This window comes from Thermobia domestica, chromosome 2 (assembly GCF_964235325.1).
Source record: "Thermobia domestica chromosome 2, izTheDome1.hap1.1, whole genome shotgun sequence".
Classification (NCBI taxonomy): Eukaryota; Metazoa; Arthropoda; class Insecta; order Zygentoma; family Lepismatidae; genus Thermobia; species Thermobia domestica.
This window is the reverse complement of record NC_137455.1, coordinates 3323241-3347343: the sequence shown is the minus strand read 5'-3', so window position 1 is coordinate 3347343 and position 24103 is coordinate 3323241. Positions and strand designations below refer to the sequence as shown.

At 33.6% G+C, this 24103-nt stretch overlaps 1 long non-coding RNA gene across 1 annotated transcript; it reads left to right on the top strand.

Annotated features, from left to right (window-relative positions):
* Positions 1-15834: 15834 nt before the first annotated feature.
* LOC145679650 (uncharacterized) lies at positions 15835-20862 on the top strand. Its single transcript, XR_014130491.1, has 2 exons — positions 15835-15906; positions 20190-20862. It is a non-coding gene; the product is annotated as an uncharacterized LOC145679650 (long non-coding RNA).
* Positions 20863-24103: the final 3241 nt, after the last annotated feature.

The following is a 24103-nucleotide window of genomic DNA, read 5'->3' as shown; positions in this document are numbered from 1 at the left end:
TAAACATCATGTGATAAGTAATTTGGGGCTACAATCGTATGATTAAGTAGCATGTGATTGATGACTAAGCACATTTGATTAGGCATAAGATGAACACGTGATGAATTTGAAAGTACTTTAAATACAAGTCCTAAGAGAGAAAATATATAAAGACACACAATGCAGTCGTATGAGAAGAAGGACCACTGCAATATTGAAGCATCATTATCTGATGCTGAAACAGAATTATATGAATCATCTTCAGATGAAGAATTTGATATTGATGAAATAGATTCATCAGTATCAACAGTTTTAGAAACCCCAGCATTATCACCATCAAGATTTTGGAGTTTAGACTGTTCTTGTAATAGTCAAAATGTGGACCCAGAATGTATAAAGAAAGCTATTGAAAAATGGAAATTTAACGACACGTTAATATGTGATGGTTGCAGAGAAGGATCGTATCATGTGTATGCGCATGATTGTATGAATCTACCCCCAAAATCATTGGAAGTTCGTGCTTGGAGTGTTATAGCAAGCCCTAGTGTTGAAGATGATGTGTTTTATTTGTACGCCAACACCCACATTATTGGAATATTAACAAGAGAAAAATTTTATGAGGCATATTTGGAACTATTAAATGATACAGACTATTTTCCGGAATTACTAGAGGTTCTATTAAGAAAAGACAGAAGGAAAAATGTATCCGAATAGTGTGAGTGTTTTATGTGTGTTATGTAGTGCTAAAAATATTAATGCGAATTGTGTATTAAAAACAATAAATGTATACTTACGTGAGAATAATCCGCTGGATTGCAAATCAAGTACTCTTCATGATATTGGATTATTTGCAGCAAAATATTTATCTCTTGATAAAACTCTTGGTGAACTTTTTGAATTGTATGAACAAGAACATAGTGAAATATCATTTATATGCTTTATGCGTAAAACTTGTGATCTTTTAAAAAATACAGAATTTGTTGGACAAATTATACCATATTTCATTCAGCGCACAAATGAAATTTCACCTTGCGTAAATCAATACATTATTGATATTCAAGGTTTTAAAATGTCTGATAACGAATTTATTATTCGTGAGTTTTGTCTTAGCGCATGTGATGATACAGTAAATTTTCATTGCTTGGTAAAATCACCAATAGAATATAACTTATTGTCATTAGGTTGCCAAAAACAAATTGATTGGCTGACATTGAATTTACACGGTTTGAACTGGGATAGTAAAACAGGATATACTGTATCATTCATACGTAACCTTGTATATCAATTATGTGCTATGAATTCAACCTTTTATTGTAAAGGTTTAGAAAAATCTCTTTGGATTAAGAGAATATTTGCATTAGATAATGTTATTGATTTAGAAACGAAAGAATGTCCAGCATTAAATGATTTGTGTGGAAATACATTTAATGAATATTGTTCTTTTCACAAAAATGTTGTAAAGAAATCAGGATGTGCATATCGTAACGCACAACAGTTGAATTACTGGTGGAAATATGAAAGATCAACAGCATTAACTAATGCATTATCAAGATTGTAACGAGGATTTGTAAATTAAATGCATGAATATAGTTTAAAAATTTTTATTGTAAAAAATATATATACAATAATAAAAAATAAAAAAAATTACTTGTGTTTTCTTTTTAAAATGTTGTTTACATGCTTATAAACAATATCATCATTCTTTTTTAAATTTTTGTTGTTAAACAATTTTAAACACTTTTCAAATGATTGAGTGCGAATAATATGATGCAAAAAATATAATACAAAGTATCCGCATAACACAGAATCATCGTGCTGATATTGTTCACTGTTTGTAAAATATAATTTAGTATTTTTGGATAAAAAATTTTTTATTTCCTTGGGAATGTCCATAGCAAGACTGTCAAAATAGAATCCATGTTTTTTCTCATTAATGTACACTGCTACCCAGTGTGATCCACTTGAATTGGATGTATCAAGATTAATTACAAGTGCTGCAGGTGGTTCTACCATTACAGGAAGTTTATCAATAGGATAAATCCCGGTAACACTTGCACCAGTCACTTTATCAGTCACTAATACTTTTAACAATTCGTCACTATACATGATTATTATTTTTTAATTATAGTAGGTATGTAATTATCACTGTTTTTCACATGTAAAACATAATCATACACTTTTACATATTCACTATATAGTAATGCTTCATGAATACTGCACCTATATTGTCCAAAACGATGTTTATTATGTGCACACTTGTGAACGTGGAAACTTAATGCAGTATACTTTGGACAGTCTATTTCTTCCAAATTTGTAACATTTCTTTGCAGAATTTCTTCAAGAAAACACTTTCTAGTTAATCCATACGTGTAAATACTGGTGGTATTTGAACAATATGATTGAATTATTTCCTTAAGAAGTGAATACTCTACATCGCCTTCGTGCCAGGTAATGCCATATACATTTTCACTTAGATATTTGTTTGTATTTATGATTGGCTCAGACAGCTTATTTAATGGATATGGTGGTTTAAATATCCAATTTTGTAAAAACGGAACGTCAGGATTTACAATTGCTAGTTCCTTTACAATAAATTCCTCATCATTATTATGGAATGCGGAGAAGTGTACAACAACCCTCATTCTACTCAACTGAATAAATTAGAAGGTGTTATCAGTATAAATATTTCTATCTTTGTCTATCTGTGCTAACGAATCAAATTGCGCATAGACAATACATGTAATTGGTTCAGTTAAAGTTTCTGAAAATGATACTTTTAAATTTACAGGAGAATCACGAACTACATCCCAAGTGTTGTCATCTAAAGTTCCAGTTGGAGATAGAATAAATGCATACAGGGTATATCCATTAGGATATTCTTCAAGAGTAACAGTATGTGAATAATTTTGATAATATATACCAGTACCTGATATCAGAGTATAGTAACTTAGAAGGTATAAATCATTATTAAAATCAGGCGTAAGGGGATTGGGAGGGAATGATTTTGATCCAACATGTAATTGCAGTTTGTTAACGTTAAAGTTCCGGAACTCATATGGATTAAGATGTGATTTACCATTGAAGGCTGTGTTGGAAATGAAACCAATAACCAGACCTTTAGGAACATTACCCAGAAAGAGATTATCAAGGTTATATGACTTGACTTGTGCAGGAATAGTATAAGATCTTGTTTCTACTCTTGTGAGAGGTAACTTGGCCGTTTCTGAAACCATTCGTGTATTTAATTGCATAGCTAAATCTGCAGCAACATCAATACGACGTACATGTAGAATAACTTCCTCAAGTGCAACTTTGTAACTTGTATTTTCAGGAGACATTAAACAAAAGTTATCTTTACTACGATGTAATTTTACACGTAAACTTACTTTATTAGGAAGCATACGATCTAAACTTACAATATCAGTATGAAGACGTCCGTACATTTCAAAAGATTTACTATTTTTTATTTTATTGGTACGCTTTTGAAAACCATCATTTGTATTGTCTAATTTATTAAAATTTTTTGCAGTATCTTTATGCCACATAGCACATGCTAAATGTGTTTGAGAAGCATCATGAGAATAATTTAATAAAGTTTCAATGTATGCACGATAAGGATAAGATCCTGATGAAGAACTAATTAATTTATCATTTAACGAAATATCAATTTGACTAAATAATGAATGTAGGAAATTATTTACTGGTGCAACAACATCATCATTAACTAAATTTTTACCATCATCTTTTGTAATTTTACAACGTACATAAAGATATAGATATGCTGGATGAATAAATTCTCCTGTTTCTCCAGGAATAACAAATTCAATTGGTCCTTCGGATGTTAATGTAGAAATAGGTCGATATTCAGCATTTATAGTTGCTTCAATAGCTGTTTGTGTCATTGGTATTGAAAAGAAATCAAATTCATTGGTACAGCATTCAGAACTATCGGAATTTAGGAGCGACATTATGAAAAGATATCGTTTATATGTTTACGTTTTGTTGGTGGTCCAAAATTTACAATTGCAGGAGCCTTTCTTTTGCGTGACCGTCTCTTACCACTACCAGTTAGCAACTGTCCAACTTTATTAATAGCTTTTGTCTTTAAATTATTACCAGCTTCTTTTACACGTGCACGAACCGCTTCTTTAAATGGTTTATTTTCCAATACATCACCCGCAACTTGTATACCGGTTTGCAATGCTTGACGTCCTACAGTTTTTGCACCTTGTTTAAGAAATGGTAATGCAAAACGAAATAACCCTTTAAAGAAACTCCCTATACCATGTCCCCTTTGATATACAGGTCCTGAAAAATATGGTATTCCACGTCCACGATGTAAAGTAACACGTCTAGATCTCATTTTATTATTATTATTTAACAGGAGAGCGTTTAAAATGAAGTGTTACGGTCAGTGTCCCAGATCGGAATGGCAAATTTCGCCCTGCATGATCTTTTAATAGTATTTCAATTGTATTAAAACAAAATTTTGCAAGTGGCATATAATGAATATCTTCAAAGGTAATTGTTTGAACTTTTCCATATTTAATATCTGAAATTGTTGCTATACGTAGTAACGGAGCTTTTGTATCACCTAAAAATTGATATTGTATAATGTCGGTATAAATAAAAATTTGATGTGGATATCCAATATCTACGTATGGCTGTTTGAATCCACGGCGTTCTTTTACAAGATCTGATTTTTCAGAAAAACCTAATTGTAAAGCTAATGTAGGTGACAATGTAACAGATTCTACACGTTCATCGCATTCAACACGTACAATATTTGAAAAGCTAAACCGTATAAATCTTGATATTGTATTTAATTCATCTATTAAATGATGAATGGATGGATAATATCCAACAACAACTTTACTTTTCATAGGGTCTGCATTTTTAAATTTGTACCATACAACATTTTCACCTTCGGTGACGTTATAACATGTTAATGGAATATGTACTTCACTTAACCCTACGTACCAATCGGATTCTGATAATCGTATATTATTTTTCAACTGATTAATAAAATGTGTTGGATTATTTGTAGGATATACATTTGTACTAGCATTTGAAACTAATGTAATGTAAAAACTATCATCAATACTTTCAGAAATCATTTTCGTTTAAAGTGAAGTGTCAAGTTTGAAGTCCCGAAACGAAATGGTAATTTTAAACCGTGTTCATCTTTTAAGTTTACTTCTATTGTATCAAAATATTTCTTTTCAACTTTAACATAATGGGGTGTATGAAACACAAAAGATTTTACATTACCGTGTTGTACATTATATACACTAAGTTTTCGAATTAACGGTCCAATATTTTGTTGATGTTTTACAATATCAACACATACATTAATTGAATTGGGAATATTATAATCTAAATTACATGGAAATTTACCCCGTGATAATAATAAATCAACATTTCTAATTTTTGTGTATACTACATTTTTAATATCGTGTGTATTTTCATTAATAAATCCAAAAATATGTTGTAATCCTGGTGTAATACCAATCATACACTGATCTTCAAATTTTAAAGAATGTTTAATTAAAATTTGATTTTTATTTTGTAAATATTGTAACATACGAACATTTTCAGGAATTAACTCAAGAATAGATTCGATAGACGAATAATATCCCGGTGTTACACGAACATGATGGCGTTCAACTTTATCATTGATAACAGTAGTAATTATTATTTCTTCATTTTCACCAACATTATAAAAACTCCACGGAATATTAATTTGTGTTAATGCAACACCCCATTCCCCATCACTTAAATCAATAGGTTGTGCTAATTTAACGCGAAATGAAGCTGTTGTATTATTATTAAAAAGTTTACTACTGGCATTTGAAGGAAGAGTAACGTAAAAGTCATGTGTAAGGTTTGAATTCATTTTGAAGACTGAATAGAATCGGATCTAATCCATGAATTCATACTTGACGGATATCCCAACCATTTTACATACATCCACCCATTTTTACGTTTTAATACTTTTTCAATAAGATAAGTTTTTTTTGAATTTATAATTACTTTTTGTAATTCTTGTGCATAAAATATTCCTTTAATTTCTTCTCCATTCCAATCTTTTAATTTATAAGTCACAGGATTAGATTTAATACATTTATCAACAATAAATATTTCTTGTGACCATTTAGGTAAATATCCTTTTTCCAATACATGTTTATACTTACTAACACGAACATAATCACCCGGACTAAATTTACAACTTGTATTCTTTTTATTTATTGTATTTCCGTATAATGTTTTCCACACTTGATTCACATTGGAATCATTTACTTCTGCAGGCGCCATTTTAATACTTGAATGATATGAATGGTTATAATTATTGACAATTTGATCTAAGACATTAATATATCGATAAGTATTTTTTGCAGTAAAGTAACGATACAATTTTTCTTTTATTGTTCTTATAAAACGTTCTGCTAAAGCACATTTAATTTCGGAATGAACACTATAATGATTAATTTCATATTCTTTAAACAATTGTTTTACATGACGATTATAAAATTCTGTACCTAAATCGGTTTGGACATTAAACACGGGTAACTTGAAATTTTTTAAAATTTTTCTTATTGCTTTTACCATTTCAGGACCTTTCTTTGTTTTTAAGGGGACACAATATGCATAACGTGAAAAAATATCAATACAACATAATATATACTTATAATTATTATTATACTTTGCAATGTTTTGCATATCTGCCAAATCCATTTGTAATGTTTCATTTGGTGCACTAACATAATACTTTTTCCGTTGAAAAACTTTACGAATTGGTGCATGCAATGTATATGTATCTTGAGAAGCTAACCAATTTTTAATTTTCTTTTTAGATAATTTTGTTTTACGATGTAATGTTTGTATACTTGATAAAGAATTAGGATTTGAATAATCATAATATATTTTTGATAACTTTGTCATTTTTTTACATACTATATTCTTTCCAATGTTTAAATAAATTAGATACTGCTTTAGGACTGGATGATTTTCTTATTTTACGAATACGTTGTCTACTACTACTAGTATTCAGTTTTGATGCTGGTGTACCAATAAATTCTTTAGGAACATTAAGATCTTCTAATAAATTTTTAAATTCATAAATACCTATAGGATTTCTTGAATATTTTCTTGTACGAACAACATCATTTACTAAATCTATAATATTTGAACCAGGTATTGTTTTTCCTTGGATACGGACTATGCCAGACTTATCCCACTGAATTTTATCAGAATTTGTTAACTGCTTTAATAATAGATCTGTTTTCCTACGTAGTGTTTTTGGTACTGATTGTAAAATGTCTGATACAAATGGTAAAATAGAAGTATTGTTATCCTGTTGCAAAGCAAGTGATGATAATTTTTCTTCTTCTTTTTGTTCATCCTGAATAACAGGTAATGTAATAGGTTTATGTGAAGAAGAAGATGTATACTGTAAGTAACGATGCAAAGCTTGTTGATATAATTTCCATTTTTGTTGTACACTAATATCATGACGTTTTAAAATATTATTCATTTCTTCATCTAAACGTGATTGATGTGAATCTATTGATTTAAGATTGGACTGAATTTCATGTATTGCATTTTCAGGAACTAAAATCATTTTACGTAATTCTGACATAATTATCGACTAAAAATACTACTGCCTACTGCTGCTAGAAGTGGTCCCAAAATTAATGGTAAAAGTGCACCACCTTTTTGTAGTAACAACCTCTTCTTTTTCTTTAATGCAGTACGCTGCTGAGATAAAGCGCGCAAGATCTTTTTATGTCTACGTAATCGTTGCTTCTGACGAGGATTTAAAGGGATGTTTCCTTTTATTGTGTTTTTAGCTACTTGAGAAATTGTTCTTATTAAATCCCCTGAAGCATTTTGTAAAATTTGTTTTCGTTTTGTATTTTTGCATTTGCACAGAGCACGGAGCGTGTTGTAGTGTTGTTTTACCTTCAACATCTTGATAGCAACTAAATAAAAATTTCTGTATGCATGTCTTTTATGTTGGCGTATACATGCATAATTTCATTAGGAAAAATATTTGTACGTATTCGCAATGCATCGTTTGTTTTTTGGGTTAGGTCAAATAACAAATAAGTGTGAGGCTCACGTGTTACCTCTTCGAATACATTCACAATTTCCTTACTATATCGAGGCATAATTTGCCTTGCTAAATATTGTATTTGTAATTTATCACGAGGATTTTTAAATACTATAATATAATGTGCATTTAAACTAATATCACGTGCATGTTTTCCTTTTGGAAATAAATTTTGAATAATAAATATAACAGTTAACTTTTTATGATGTGCATACTTTGTAAATAAATTAGCAACATCGCCATTAGTTTCTGACATTAAATCATCAAGTATTAATAATGAATTTTCTTTAATTTCAAAATTATTCATGTCAGGTATTCCTTGTACAAAACGTATTTTTGCATGTGCATCCAGGTTTGGTATTACTGCACCATAACACCAAACAATATCATTAAATTTTATACTAAACATTTGATCACGTTCATTAAGTAATCGATTTACAAAACATGTTTTTCCTGCCCTTGATGGACCCGCAATTAAAATGGTAGAGGGATGTTGAAACTTTAACATGTTGTACTCAAATGAATGCATGCAATAGAGCTTTTGCTTTATATACACTCACACATTTAAAAAGAAAAGAGATAGAGGTTTGTAAGAAAACAATCAACGATTGTCCTGAACTTCTATAAGAAGCAAACAAATAAATAATTAACAATAAGCTTCTAATGAAGCGAAAGAACAATAAAATAATTAACAACGAGCTTCTATAAGAAGCGAAGGAAAAAATAATTAACAATGCACTTCTATAAGAAGCAGTCCAACAAATAATTAACGACTTTCCACTGGAAATTTTAACATAATTACATTCAATTTTAACAGGGAGTTTCCAAAGAAACGAAAGAATATAAAAGCAGAGTTTCCATAAAAAACGAACTGGTTAAAAAAGAAAAAAAAACATTCACACAAGTCACATTTACTCGTTCGTGGGCCTATATCCATAAGGTAAAGTCGCACGTTTTGTTATTGGTATATCGTCAGTCACGTCATCTTCGTCAACACGTTTACGTTTTTTATTTACCTCACGGTGTGTCTTAGTCTCTGTACGACTAAAGATGCGGAACCCTGGTTTACGCACAATACTATTTGGGTTTTCTATTACTGTGGACTCTAATTGTCCAGACACTAATTTATAGAAACTCTCAAAGTTAATTTTTTGAGAGGTCCTATCGTTTAGTGTTATCCCCCTAATTTTGAGTATGTGCCGAACATCCCCTTTGGCATTAATTAGCCTATAACAATAATTTTTCGCACCTAGACCGTAGAAGGTTGTAAATTCCCAACCTTCTGGAATTTCATCTGTTAGATCACCCAGATAGTTTCCAAGTGGTAACAAAGGTTCCTCATCTTTTTTCTGTATATACATAATACTGTCAGTGTCACAGTAAATGGCTCTGTCTGGTCCTACAGTCGTTAGTAATTCATATAGTTCAAGTCTAGCCCACGAAGTAATAAAGGCAGCTAATATAACGTTTGAAAATTCCAGTGGGACATTTTCAGTTTCATTATCTCTATATGTGATAATTAAATGATCATCATTAATTGGGACCACACTTTGAATTTCATACCTTGCCGACGTTAAATACCTAAGGAACGTAACTTCGTCACTAACGATTACACTATGTGACATATCAGTGCGCTGTCCCCATTTGCCATATAATGAATTGAGGTAAAGTTTTGCACATTGCCTCAATCCCGGGTTCGTCCTGATGTTATCATAATTTAACTGTATGCCTTCATGGGCATAATAGTCCTCGATATATTTTTGCTTGTCTCCTTCATTTTTACAATAAGCAGGAAAACCAGAGGCTTCCTGCTTCATCTGAAGAAAGGAATTCACATAAGTTCCGAACAAACCACCTGAATTCCCCTCTTCAGGATCCATGAGTTCAAATTCCCATATTTCATGTATATCGAGTATTTTGTACCCTTTTTGAAGAGCCAGGTGTAACTCTGGAGTACAAAACGTACCTGTAATAGCACACTCATTGTCACTATGAGTACAATCATCAGTGTTTTCCTCTTCCATACATGTCCGGCATAAACCAAAAAGTAATCGGCCTCCAGCCACATACGGAATAATTGGAAAATACAAGTTTTTCGGGGGCAAAATAGTGCATTTTACTACACCATGAATACTTTCCACATCTGGAAAGTCCGGCCCCGTATGTATCTTAGGTGATTTAACGGGCATAGGCTTACGTGACATCACATATGGATATAACGAAGTTATATCGGCGTAACATAACTTCTCATTACCCGTACAATTCACAAAAGATTTGAACACTTCAGTGCGTCCGCCGTTGTAACAATTCTTGGGAATAAGGAAATCAGGCAGGCTAGTACAACGTTCTTTAATAAACCTTTGTACGTCCTTATCCGTCTTTACCTTTTCATCCCAAGAACATTCCCAGATTTCGTATAGGTTTATACCTAAACGTTTTAGGTACTTCCGGCGAAGCATTGTTTGTTCATATCTTTTTTCCATTGTATTGCATGAGTCTTGAGCGTCATGTAAAATGTCGTTACGGTTGAAAGGGTAACAACGCGGGCACGAGTGCCAGTAACAACCATAAAATTCGAAGGCAGCGTTGAGTCCCTCATGCCATCCATCAACTTGGTACCTACCAATATACTTTTCACCACCTCTCCTAGCATGCTGGATTTCTATCCCTAATTGTTTTTCCATATACATAAGCCATTGCATAGCTTTAGTACTATACTTTGTCTTATGATGGAAACCCAACGCGGGAATTACGGGAATAGTATTTTCAGGTAAGTACAAAGTACGATATGTACGCATTGCAAGACCTGCAATGGTAGATGATGTCATGAAACATTGCAAACCATTCGTTTTCTCCTCGATAATGTCACTAAATTTGATGATCGCTTCTGCTAGAATTCTAACATCGTTTTCGCAATAAGACAGCATTTCCTTTTCGAGGTTAAACTCCTCGCCACTTGCCGCACGTTCTTGGTGCCAGGCTATTAATTCTTGTTTTTCTTCAGTGCTTCGTCCTTCAGGGTCATAGAATTCAAGTGGGGGATAGGGACCAACATAATTTTGATTTTCCTCGGTGTTAAATAAATATGGGAAATCTCCCTTTCTTAAATTTCCGCGCAGGCCTAAAGTTTTGGGAAGTCTAGATAATTTACAACCAATAAATAAATAAAAATCTTTAAAGAAAATTCGATTACCAATATTAATATTAAAAATTTTCTGACCCTGAATTACCACATTAGGAATAAGATGCTGCTCTTCTATTAGATTTCTAAGGCAGAAAAGACCATCGTATCTGCTACCATTATGTGCAATACAAATTATACGTCTAAAGTCAGGTCGGTCTGCCAAAACATGGTTAATAAAGTCCGTCATTGTCTTAAAAGAAAACGAACGATTTCCATTATTATCACCACATGTTTTACAGGACTCATCGATACCTTTATTCATACAGTTGTGGCAAATATGCTTACAGCATACAAGTACTACCACATGTTCCCTTTCACCGCGCGCATTTGGTGCCTTTAACATCGTTTCTATATCATATGCAATGTACATAAACCTATCAGTATGTACAGGGTCTTGTCGTTGTACAAAACATGTGTGAGTAATATCGACATGCTTACGACAAGTCGTGCAAAAATGTTCACCACACACATGGTTTGATTTTCGACGCCTATTATCAATAATGATACCGCAATTATTGCAGACCTTAACATTATCACACACAGATTTCCCGCCTTTATTAGAGTTCTTATGATTCTGAAAACATGTACCCTCAGCAAACTCTCTATTGCACGCATTACATTTAATTTTATTAGTATTATAATTTCGTTCGTGTTTGCATTCACAAAAAGAACACTGAGTTTCACACTTATGTTTATATGCTAACCCATTATATGCTTGCAAACAATAATAGCAATACTTCAGTTTACCAAGGAATTTTTTAATGTATGGAATGGGTTCAAAATGGCCAACAGTGTCACCTCTCCTATAAAAAATAAAGATTTTATTCTCTGCATACTCTCCCGGGTAACGTACTATATATTCCCGGTCATTATTTTCATCTTCCTCATACACCACAATTTGATACTCACCACTTAAATATGATTGTATCAAATCCAGGTCCTTAAAATCACATCCACCCTTTGCTTTAACGTCAACTCCTGCCATTTCGCAGAGAACTTCTGCTTTAAGAACCCATGTATCATAATCTCTTGTTTTTAATTTATATAAACTTTGCTTACTTGCGGTGTGCTTCGTAATCCCCCAAACAATTGCCATGGGTAAGCAATACATATTATTGTTTTCTATGCGTATTAAACGCTTTTCCAAATAATCTTGATGTTTGGAATACTTTTCAACAGCACTTGCTGCATTTCTTCCGTTTCCATGCATACTCTCCGCTACATGGAAGCGAAACAATACCTCATGCCCCAAAAGGAAATCCTCATTTGAATTTAAAACTCGTTCAACTGAGGAAAGGACAGTTTGAGCAGAAAAATCGGGTTTTCTTCTAAATGGAACATATACAGACTTGTTATTTCTACTATTGCTACTATCAATGTACAGTCCAATATAATCTGTGGGGCGAGCATTAGATAACACATGTTCTAATGCAAAATTAAATAAGCTTTCAATATAGGCCTGTGGATTATCAATACGTCTTTCATTATCCACAGGTCTAACCGCGATTTCATGGCCCGTAAGATGAAACTTACGAAACCGTTTTCTGCTCTCTCTTACTACTTCGAAGTTATTATTACTCTGATTTTCCCCCTCATTATTATTTCCACTACTACTACTACTAGTACTACCACTAGCACTACAATCAGTACTATTTGTACTTTTCCCATTATTGCTCCCATATCCAACAAACACGGGGTCAGGAGCATGTGAGGGTCCAGGTTGAGGATCAGATTGGTCCCCATAACCATGATTGTCCTGAACACAAGGGTGATTGTATACAGGATTTTGTCCCTGGATTTGTTGCGTGGGTTTAACCACAGCATCGTCCACATTTTTAACCAATCTCCTCACTTCTTGTTCTTCGTCGGAATTTAGATTTACTCCATCTAAAAATGCCAAGTCTTCATCACTCAAGTTACAATTTTCTTGAGGGGTCACAGTTATGGGTGATTCAGATGGAATTAAAGATTCATCCAAAACAAATCGCGAACCAAAATCAAAAAAGTTGGATAACTCTGTATTATTTATTCTATCTATTTGCCCTTCTCCGCACGCCATTAAATACATAAATCTGTCTTGAGCATAATTGTAAAACTCCTTATTACGAAAAAATCCATGTACAAATAACTCAAGCACATCGGCGGCTGAAACGCAATGATTTAAAAGTATAAGGTCATTACCTTCTAAAGCACGAAGAGCGTGTAGTAAAGCATCACATCTTACACTGGCTCGATGACCTAATCGCTGCAGCTCCATTATCGCCTTCCACGTACTGAAGACACGAGAATAGTCATCAAGCCCGCGTAAAACTTCATGCAGGAAAAGTTCATCAATCATATTGAACTCACCAGTTGAACACAGGAAATCCATCTAAAACAAAAGAAAAGAAAAAATTTTTGAGTTCTAACATAAATCTAGCAAAACAGGCAATAATTAATAACTTGCTTTGAAAAAACTATAAAAGAAATTTGTTTATTAATTACTCGTTAAAAAACAAGCTCAGCTAAAGAAATGTTCATGACTTGGTTTTAAAAAGTCTTGTTTACTAACTGTTGGTTAAATAATTAATGGTTAAAAACAAGCTCAGCTAAACAAATGTTCATTAAATTGGTTTTAAAAAAGTCTTGGTTACTAATTGCTTTCAATAAATATATTAATAATAATTATGAAATACACTCACCTTCTAATTCTTAGTTGTTCTTCAAAAACTGTTAAAAATTGGCCTCGCTAATGTTTATTCTGCAACTGCACACTGTAAAACAGTAATAATATTTTTTACTAAATGTTATATTTTCAATTCAGTACTACTATTAGCACTAGTAATAAGTCAGGGGTAAACAACACGTTACGTCCAACGGCGTACAATAAAATGATATTAAAACGGAATAGATATTATTATATATATGTCATTACATTAAACAAGTTTACGCATGTTTTGACGCAATCATGTGGTAAGTATTGCCACCTAGCGGCCTTATTCAAAAGCATTCAGTATAGTATTAAGTAGTCTGCAAACGGGTTCATAAAACAACACGTCTCTGTGCATTTTTTTCCGATTCACATTCTATACGTGTTTCCAATAACAGTACACCTGTATGTAGCCTTGTTCCAATTGTAAAATATCCTAAAGCCCATCGCAATATTTATTCTCAAACTAAATATAGCAAAACAAAAGGCCCTCATTCTGTACTGCGCCCCACCGCAATATTTATTCTGAAACTAAGTATCGCAAAACAAATGGCCCTCATTCTGTACTGCTGGCTACAGCAATATTCATTCTGAAACTAAATATATCAATAGAAAAGGCCCTCATTCTGTACTGCAGCCTACAGCAATATTCATTCTCAAACTAAATATACCAAAAGAAAAGGCCCTCATTCTGTACTGCATCCTACAGCAATATTTATTCTCAATCTAACTATACCAAAACAAAAGGCCCTCATTCTGTACTGCAGCCTACAGCAATATTCATTCTCAAACTAAATATACCAAAAGAAAAGGCCCTCATTCTGTACTGCTCCCCACCGCAATATTTATTCTCAATCTAACTATACCAAAACAAAAGGCCCTCATTCTGTACAGCGCCCCCACCGCAATATTTATTCTCAAACTAAGTATCGCAAAAAAAGTCCTCATTCCACACTCTATAATTAAGCTTTCCCCTAAATAGTCCGTGAATATTCTTAGTATACCCCCTTGATTACCTTTAGTATCCCCTAATAGTCCTTAAATATCCTTAGTATGGGCTAGCTACCCTTTAAGTATCCCCTAATAGTCCTTCAATATCTTTAGTAAGGGCTAACTACCCTTTAATTATCCCCTAATTATTCCTTTAATATTCTTACTATGGGCTACTTACCCTTTAAGCATTCTTAATATCCCCTGATTATTCCGTGATTATCCTTACTATGGGCTAACTAGCCTTTAATTATCCCCTAAATAGTCGCTGACCATATTTAGTATTCCCCCTTGATTATCTTTAGTATACCCTAATTAGCCCCTAAATAGTCGCTGACCATCTTTAGTATTCCGTAGCTACCCCTTGATTATCTTTAGTCTTCCGTAACTAACCCCTGATTACCCCTAAATAGTCTTTCATTAACACATTGTGTCTTACTTCATAGTCTTTGACTAATACAATGTGTCTTAGTAAGTTGTCTGTTACTATCACATTGTGTCTTACTAAATTGTCTTCGCATTCTAGTTTGCGTATATAATCCATCGCAAAATCCATAAAATAAGCAAATGTGTTACATTATAATCTGTGTTTTGCAGTCTAAATATCATAAAGGGTAGTGAATCGGCTCATATTCCTACAGGCTACAATACAAAATGACCTAAAGCATTTTCATTTATTTTTATTTTACAAACTAGGCAATACATATACTTTTTCCGCACTTGTAAATAAAGTATACCAAAAACAATTCCCCATTTCATAATAATTTCTTATTTATTAATCTCTTTAAATCAAAAATCTTCCATTACCATTCTCTAACTAAACACCAAGTATTAAGATTTACCAACACTGCTACAGGAAGTTGAGTCACTTCCTGTCCACGCGTTTATTAGAATACGAAAAGTTCAAAATGTGGTTTCGAGATGGAATTCAAAAGAAGATTATATATAAAGGTAAGTTTAATATCATTTTTAGCATTAAATTATTTAGTATGTACTAAAAATCAAATATTTCAAATTGATAATCTTTTTTCTACATTTATTTTATGAATACTTATGAAAATATATTCGTTCTTATGTGCGTTAAGCAAATAATGGTGGCCTACACTATTTCACCCATGTGAATGTTAGCCGATCGTAAGCTAATGTTGTTTTCCGTGTTTTAAAATCAATTATATTGCGTATTTGTTATTGTAGATGCATAAAAATATAGCAGTGATTAATTTTAAAAGCGCAACAATTAGTGCCCATGCGTGCGTGCATTTATACGGAAGTATGCTTATATTTATTATTAATGTTAATGCGTAACATTCGATTTCCATGCGTGTCTACATTTATACGGAAGCATGCGTACAATAATTACAATTATTAGTTTTAAACGTGTAGCAGTAAAAGTCCATTCGTGAAAAAAAACGTGCGTGCGTGCATTTATGTGGGCGGGGCAGGGTAAAGCATACGCGCAACCAAGTGGTTTAGGGGAGGGCAAAGCCGGTGTGCATTTCCAAGCATTTATTCAGTATTAGCAAACGCGTAGCAATAAGTTAAAACAAAATAATAATTATTTTATACATTATTATCAAAAGTGAATAATGCTCCATTAAAATAAAGGCGCGTTACCGACGGTCACAATACCATAGGTGGCGTTAGCAGGTATATCCAGCTTAGGTTAGTTTATTAATGAACCATATGGTTTTCAAGTAAAGGCGCGTTAGCGACGGTTACGTTACAATAGCTTAGTAAAAAAAAAATGTGGTTTTCAAGTAAAGGCGCATTAGGAAGTATAGCCATCTTAGCTTAGCTTAATAATAAATAGGCAATTTAATTTTTGTGCTAGGCAACTAATTTGTCCGCAAAAGTTATATAACACGAACTATTTTATAACGCGTTCTCAAATGTAAGTTAGTGGGCGTACATACAATTTTAAAAAGTGCACCCAGTATGTGCTAGGTGAACACATTAATTTTTATTTCGCGTTCGCATAAGTGCAATTTTAAAAAGTACAACCAGTATGTGCTAGGTGAACACAGTAATTTTTATTTCGCTTTCGCGTACGTACAATTGTAAAAAGTACAACCAACATGTGTTAGGTGAACACACTAATTTTTATTTCGCGTTCGCATAATTGCAATTGTAAAAAGTACAACCAGTATGTGCTAGGTGCATACAGTAATTTTTATTTTATGTTCGCGTACGTGTAATTTTAAAAAGTGCAACCAACATGTGTTAGGTGAACACAGTAATTTTTATTTCGCTTTCGCGTAAGTGCAATTATAACAAAGGCGTAACCAATATGTGTTAGGTGCAATTGCATTTTAAAATTATTTCCGTAAATGCTTGCTATAATTAAAAAATAAATTTTTGTGTAGGCGCGCAACATGAATAGCATTTTAAACATAGGTGCGGCATTAATGCTAAAAATATTTTACAATTAATCACTTTTTTCTCACGTTTCAATGTAAATGCCTGTGGTGGCACGTTAACGATTATGTGTTATACTTTTAAAGTGAATTACAATTTTACATTTGTTCGTTAGCCCTAGGTTTAAATATTAATGTACAAAAGGCGCGTCAGTGAATATGTGTAAATATATATATCAACTACAATAATAACTTACAGTTTTCGCTGGTCGTCCAAACTTTTTAAAAATCGCAAACACACACACGTAAAATCACACAATTAATTATTATAAAAGACACTCTCAGTAGCAACAATTATAATATATAGAAAAAGGGAGCAAAGGGATTTATATATAAGTACTTTATTTAGTATAGGCGGAACCATTTTTTTTTTACCCATAAGTCCATGTACTTTATTGCATATAGGCGGGGCATGGTCAATGTTCTCACTGTGAACATTGAATCCGTACAATAATAATTGTTCAGTTCGGGGCATTAATCTCTAAAGTTACAGTTTATTTTCTCGTATTAGATTGTAATAACAAAATAAATGTTTTCGACGTTCTCTGTTTATCTCTAAGTAATAACGTTTCCAAATTGTTTATATATATATATTTACAAATACAAGTTCAGTTTGTAATAGGGCAAGCGTTCAATAACCCATCAGTTCTCGTGATTATCGGTTTCTCTATCGTCAATATCATTTAAACTTAGACACATAAACTCGTGATCCATCTGTGATTAACTCTGTTAGATATCACTCATGGTTGTCAATAATAAAGGTTTTTAACCTTGCACGTGATTGTTATTCAAAGTTCTCATTAAGTTCAAATCATACAAATGTTTGTAAATGATTGCAAGCAAGCGTTCAATAACCCATCAGTTCTCGTGATTATCGGTTTATTTTTTTCTATCGTCAATATCATTTAAACTTAGACACATAAACTCGTGATCCATCTGTGATTAACTCTGTTAGATATCACTCATGCTTGTCAATAATAAAGGTTTTTAACCTTGCACGTGATTGTTATTCAGAGTTCTCATTAAGTTCAAATCATACAAATGTTTGTAAATGATTGCAAGCAAGCGTTCAATAACCCATCAGTTCTCGTGATTATCGGTTTCTCTATCGTCAATATCATTTAAACTTAGACACATAAACTCGTGATCCATCTGTGATTAACTCTGTTAGATATCACTCATGGTTGTCAATAATAAAGGTTTTTAACCATGCACGTGATTGTTATTCAAAGTTCTGATTAAGTTCAAATCATACAAATGTTTGTAGATGATTGCCAGTAATCTGTGATTCGTGTCAATAAATAAAGTCTATAATCACTTTTATCATTCTGATACGGTACAAAGTTAATCTTGACGTCACTAAAGCCACGCCAAACACCTTCTCGCTCGTTCATTTCAATTTCAACGGCTCTCAAGGAAGGACGTCTGTGGCATTTAGTCTTCAGCTCATAAGTAAAAAATAATTTTTAATAAATATTACCCTTTTCATAGTATACTTGTAGGAGGGGGAGGGGCTTATTTTTAACTTTTCACGTTGTTCAAGTCAAGGGATGCTCACATCTTTTTAACAGGTAGCTTCTAATCAATTATATATGCTCACATACTGTTCGTATAGGTCCTGCATAGGGGCAATGGGTCCTGGGAGTCATTTCCAGGGGCCCTGCAAGGCAGGGAAGTGTCCATTTCCTTTTATCTACTCCCACCTTTTTAGCAATAAGTATGCCTTGCCATACGAAACATTCTCACATCTTTTTAACAGGTAGCTTCTAATCAATTATATATGCTCACATACTGTTCGTATAGGTCCTGCATAGGGGCTATGGGTCCTGGGAGTCATTTCCAGGGGCCCTGCAAGGCAGGGAAGGGAACCATTTCCTTTTATCTGCTCCCACCTTTTTAGCAATGAGTATGGCTTGCTATATTTTTCACTTCTCACATCTTTTTAAGTTAGCTTCTAATGAAGCGTAGGGGCCATGGGTCCTGCATAGGGGCTATGGATCCTGGGGTCATTTCCAGGAGTCATCCACTGTAGTCCTGGGGGCCGTTTCCAGGGGTCATCCATTGTGGTCCTGCACAGGGACCATCCACTGTGACCTTCGTAGTGGTCATTCAACCTTTCCTTTCGTCATCTATCTCCAGGAAAAAAAAAAACTGACCCTATTTCATCACCTCCTTCGATACTCCCCCTTATCCATAGTTAAACAAACGATAAACTATCTCTTATCAACTGTCGCATCTCTTTTATGGATACCACACTAAATCATCACTACTTACTTTGGTACTTACGTATACATATTATTCCCCTGTACTCATTTGAGTACTTTTCATATTGGTAGATATTTTTTTTTATCTCTCAAAAGCTATTTTAAGTTTTGTTTTGTTTTACTTGCATTTAGAAATATATATGCACTAGATTCTGGATTAAGAAGATGTGTTAAAAGCAGTTGAGATATAAATAATGTAATAAAATAGGCTTGTATTGTAATATTTTCTTTATAAAGTTTTACATGTATTTATGCTACGGGCGTAAGCCGTAATTCAGGTTACCGACCATAACGCTGATTTTATCCTTTCTCTGTTTATGCTTTTAACTTGTTTTCCGATTAAGTAGTGTTAATGAAAGTTTTAACTGCTGGAATATCATGAGAGGTGATCGATACTATAATTTCTAAATATTTCTATATTAAATTGCGCTCTTTCTTTGTTTTAATTTTACCAGTTTTTCCTTGTTTGCGACTAAATTCTAGTAACTTCGTTTTATGGAGTAATGTTCAGCAGTAGCTACTTAAATTCTAAAGAATTGTTCTTAATTTATTTCAGCATCTTATAGAAGAAAAGTACTGCATAATCCTGATCACATTCTACAAATTTAGGTTATGTTCTAGTGACATTTCAATATCAGACGACAATGAGGCCAGCAATAGTGACTTCACATTGAATGAAACCAGCATCAGTACTGTATCAAAGTATGATGCTCAGCAGACTAAGATGGAATTAGATTCCATTTCTTGTTTTCCAAATAAAGCATCAAAAAGAGACATGATATGAGGACACAGCATGTATGAATTAGATCAATGTGATTGTTAAGGACAATAAGAGTGTTCTCGTTAAAGTTATTCTCGTGATGTAAAATGTATGATTGTTCTAATGAAACATTGACGGTACATGATTATTATAGCAGCTTATCTTATAAGATATTGAAGGTAAATATACAATTAATACATTTTTCTTTGTTTCTTATTTTGTTAGGATACACCACAACAATATAGTCTACTTTGTTCTAACTTTGTTGTAAACACTACAACAATATTTTTGTCATTAACATTCGATTTTCCATTTAACAGTTGCAAAAATTCGTTTATGGTATGGAGTGAATTCATTAAATTCTCAGGAGTAATTATATCTACTTATACTGAATGGATCTTGAATGATGTTAAAAGAAAGAATTCTGCTTGAAAACAAAAGCAAATAAATTTTTATTGATAACTAGCTGCTAATATTTGCCTCATTCCTAGCAAAAGCATCCTTTATTTATTTTTCTATTAGAATAAATACATGTAGTACGCCCCAAAAGTACTCAAATGAGCACATGCCCTACCTGTGCCCCTGTGGCACTTTTTAATAAGAAACTTCTTTTAATACACCGAAATACATATATTTAACTAGAAAATATTCAGAAATAATTTTTTGGTGCAGTAAAAAAAAATCAGGTCTGTAGAGGTTAAGAGTACAAAGGGCTAGTATCTACTTGCGTTGTTCTTCTCAATTTACTTAATAAACTATTATATACGATATACGGTATTTTAACTGAAAATATAGTATCCTATTAGTTATACAACCTTTCGTCAAACAAAATGTTAGAAACAACCAGGAAAACTAACATTTATATACAAATATTCAGATCATGTCTTGCCCCCTCACTTTTAACGTCCAACCGCCGCCACTGTGTCCAACCTTGCTGTTTCCCGAACTTCCACTCCTTATATTTCTTGAACCTATTGCTATGGGCAGCTAATTTTTTGGGAATGCTCATCTTTCTTACAGCTATTTCAATTGGTATAGGTCACATCTTTCACTGCAACTATCATTTTCGGAAGGTTCCCTTGTCAGATGTTTTTTAATCATCCCGCAGATACTGGTTGTTCTTTTTGGGTCTCATTAAAACAAAGAAGTTTGAAACATTTATAACCCCACGAGGAACTGAATTTCAACGTAAGCGTAACAAGGGTCAAAAAGTTATAACTGAGAAAATATAAGTGTTTCAAAAGCGTTGGCATCAGTCAAGGGGATTGTAAATCTCAAGAAAAATTCGGTCCACTGTTTTCCTTGCTTCAAGAGAATTAGTACACAGTTAGAACAGAAACATATTATCTAACAATAATCTCTCTCACTCTGGGCCAATAGTGTGGTCCTGCAATGCAGTTCTCTTGGCAAAAGAGAGCTTGTGCCGATCATTTTCCGCACTGTGGCCTGTGACAGAGGAGAGGCAACCAATCCTCAGAAGATTGGTCTGTGTAGCAGCCGAGTATGTCGGGTTCAACCCCCGGTCATTCTCGTCCTTCATATCCTTGGTGTTACACAAGGCCGAAAAACTCAGAAATTCCAACTTCTTCCATTTGCAAATATTGTTTAAGACCTTCAACTAAACTTTTTTTTTTATTTGATTAGTGATTGTGATTTCAGTTTAAGGCCCCTTTCAGCATCGAGGCCATATGAGACGTGGACCTATAGCTTAACGTGGGATCCGAATCACATGAGATCCCGCAGGGAATCGAACCCGAGTATCCCGCCGAAGGCTCGTATGCTAACCACTTGGCCACGAGAGAGCTTATCTTTTATTTGAACTAATAAATAACAGGAAACGTAAGCAGTTTCATAATAGTGATAGGACTGACAGCCGTTTCGAGAAAGAGAGAGTTCGTAGAAGTTTATGCTATCTTTATTCATATCGGTATGGAGTTCACAGAAACCAGTCCACCAGCATCATTTCAAATTTTACTAGAAAGGGAGGGGGCGACATACATTAAGCTCAGGGAAGTAACTGCTCTCCTGCCCTACCCTAAATGACGCTCCTGAATCACTATCAGCGAATTATAAACAAACGCAATTAAACTTATAATAAAGTACAAGTAACTATGTTTGCCTAAGTAGAGTTTCAAAGGATTTCACGATAAAATTCACACAAGAACAATTTTTATCTCATGAAAGATAAAATGATCATAAGATAAATGTTATGAAGAAAAATTAGCTCTATAGTGGACGTTTTTGGAGCCCGAGTGACTGACAGGCCGACACACCATCATGTTCCATACCAATGACAACGTTAGAGGGAGCAAGGGGGCAGTCACCGTCCCGTTGACATGTCTGCCACCCCAAATAGTTGTATTGTAATGCAGATTCAGTTATATAAAACTATTGTATTTGATAAACAAAGATATAGCTGTCCTTAAAAAAATTAAGAAAAAAAAAACATCTGTCTCTTCACTTGCCCCGCACCCCGAAGAAATAAAGCTACTATTGTAACTGTTCCACACAAGTTCAATAAAGCTTAGGTTCGGAGACCTTACAGGTCGGGTAGAAGACGTATACCGATGTAGGTTGCCCTCGCGATATGAGGACACGTGTTATTCTGCTGGGAGAAGTTGGTGTCGCAATTCGTCTAGCTACGGTCAGGGGACACGATTGACCAACACGAAGGTACGACACACTAGTCTGTAAATACGAAGTGTTCAGCCTTAATGATATTGTAAGGGCTTTAAAAGTTTTTATATATATAAACGTATAATTAAGTCTCTTCCATTCCAGTTTGTTTGTGTTTTCTTTAACTTTAGTTCTATAACTTTTCTGTTGAGAGCAGGCATGGAAATTACCAATGAGGCTGTATTTTTTTTCATTTCCTTTCTTTGTTCTTTTGGAGTTCACCGCGAATTTTAAACCCAACGTTTAGAAACAGGATGTTAATATATATAAGCTAGGAGTTCTCCCTTACCCTCTTTGGTTACAGATTTGCCTGAATGATGATCATTGTTGAACGAAAAGAACTGATTTCTCTCTAGCATAAATGACCAGAGTTCATTTCGTAAATAAAATTTTGTTTGGCCCGGCGGTAAATGTGTTGACAGATGCTAAGAGTTCGAGTAATGCTCTTAACAGCCCCGATGTGAATGTTAGGGGGCGCGGGCGTTCACCCTGGTTCAATCCCAGCTCGCGCCGTGTGGACTTTGTAGTGGACAAACACCGTGCTCGTGGGTTTTCTTGGGGTTCTCCCGTTTCCTCCCACTTTCTTCATTCCACCATTTCATTCATCTCTCATCATCACCGTCTCCTTTAGCCTAACCGGCATAACCATGGGACGTAAAACTTTAAGATTTCATTACATATCATTTCCGATGTGAATATTCCGTGGTTCGAGCATCTTTAGAGTATTTGAATAGCCTCAACTTTCGGAGTTTAACGGCCGAAGCATCTTTTCCTTTTTGAGCTACATCGCTGTACCTTTACTTGTAATGACAGCACAGAAGCTTCTAGTGGAAAACTATTCTAATCTTTGACATTTTTAAAATTTAACATTAAGATAGATCCCTCTTCTTATTTCATCTGATACGTGCAATTGAATGCCAGATCCCCGGAGTAGCTTAAATAACAATTTACTCTTTATCTGGTCTGAGTTGTGGGCAGGAAAGAAGGTTAGATGTTTATTTATTTATTTATTTATTTATTTATTTATAATAGTC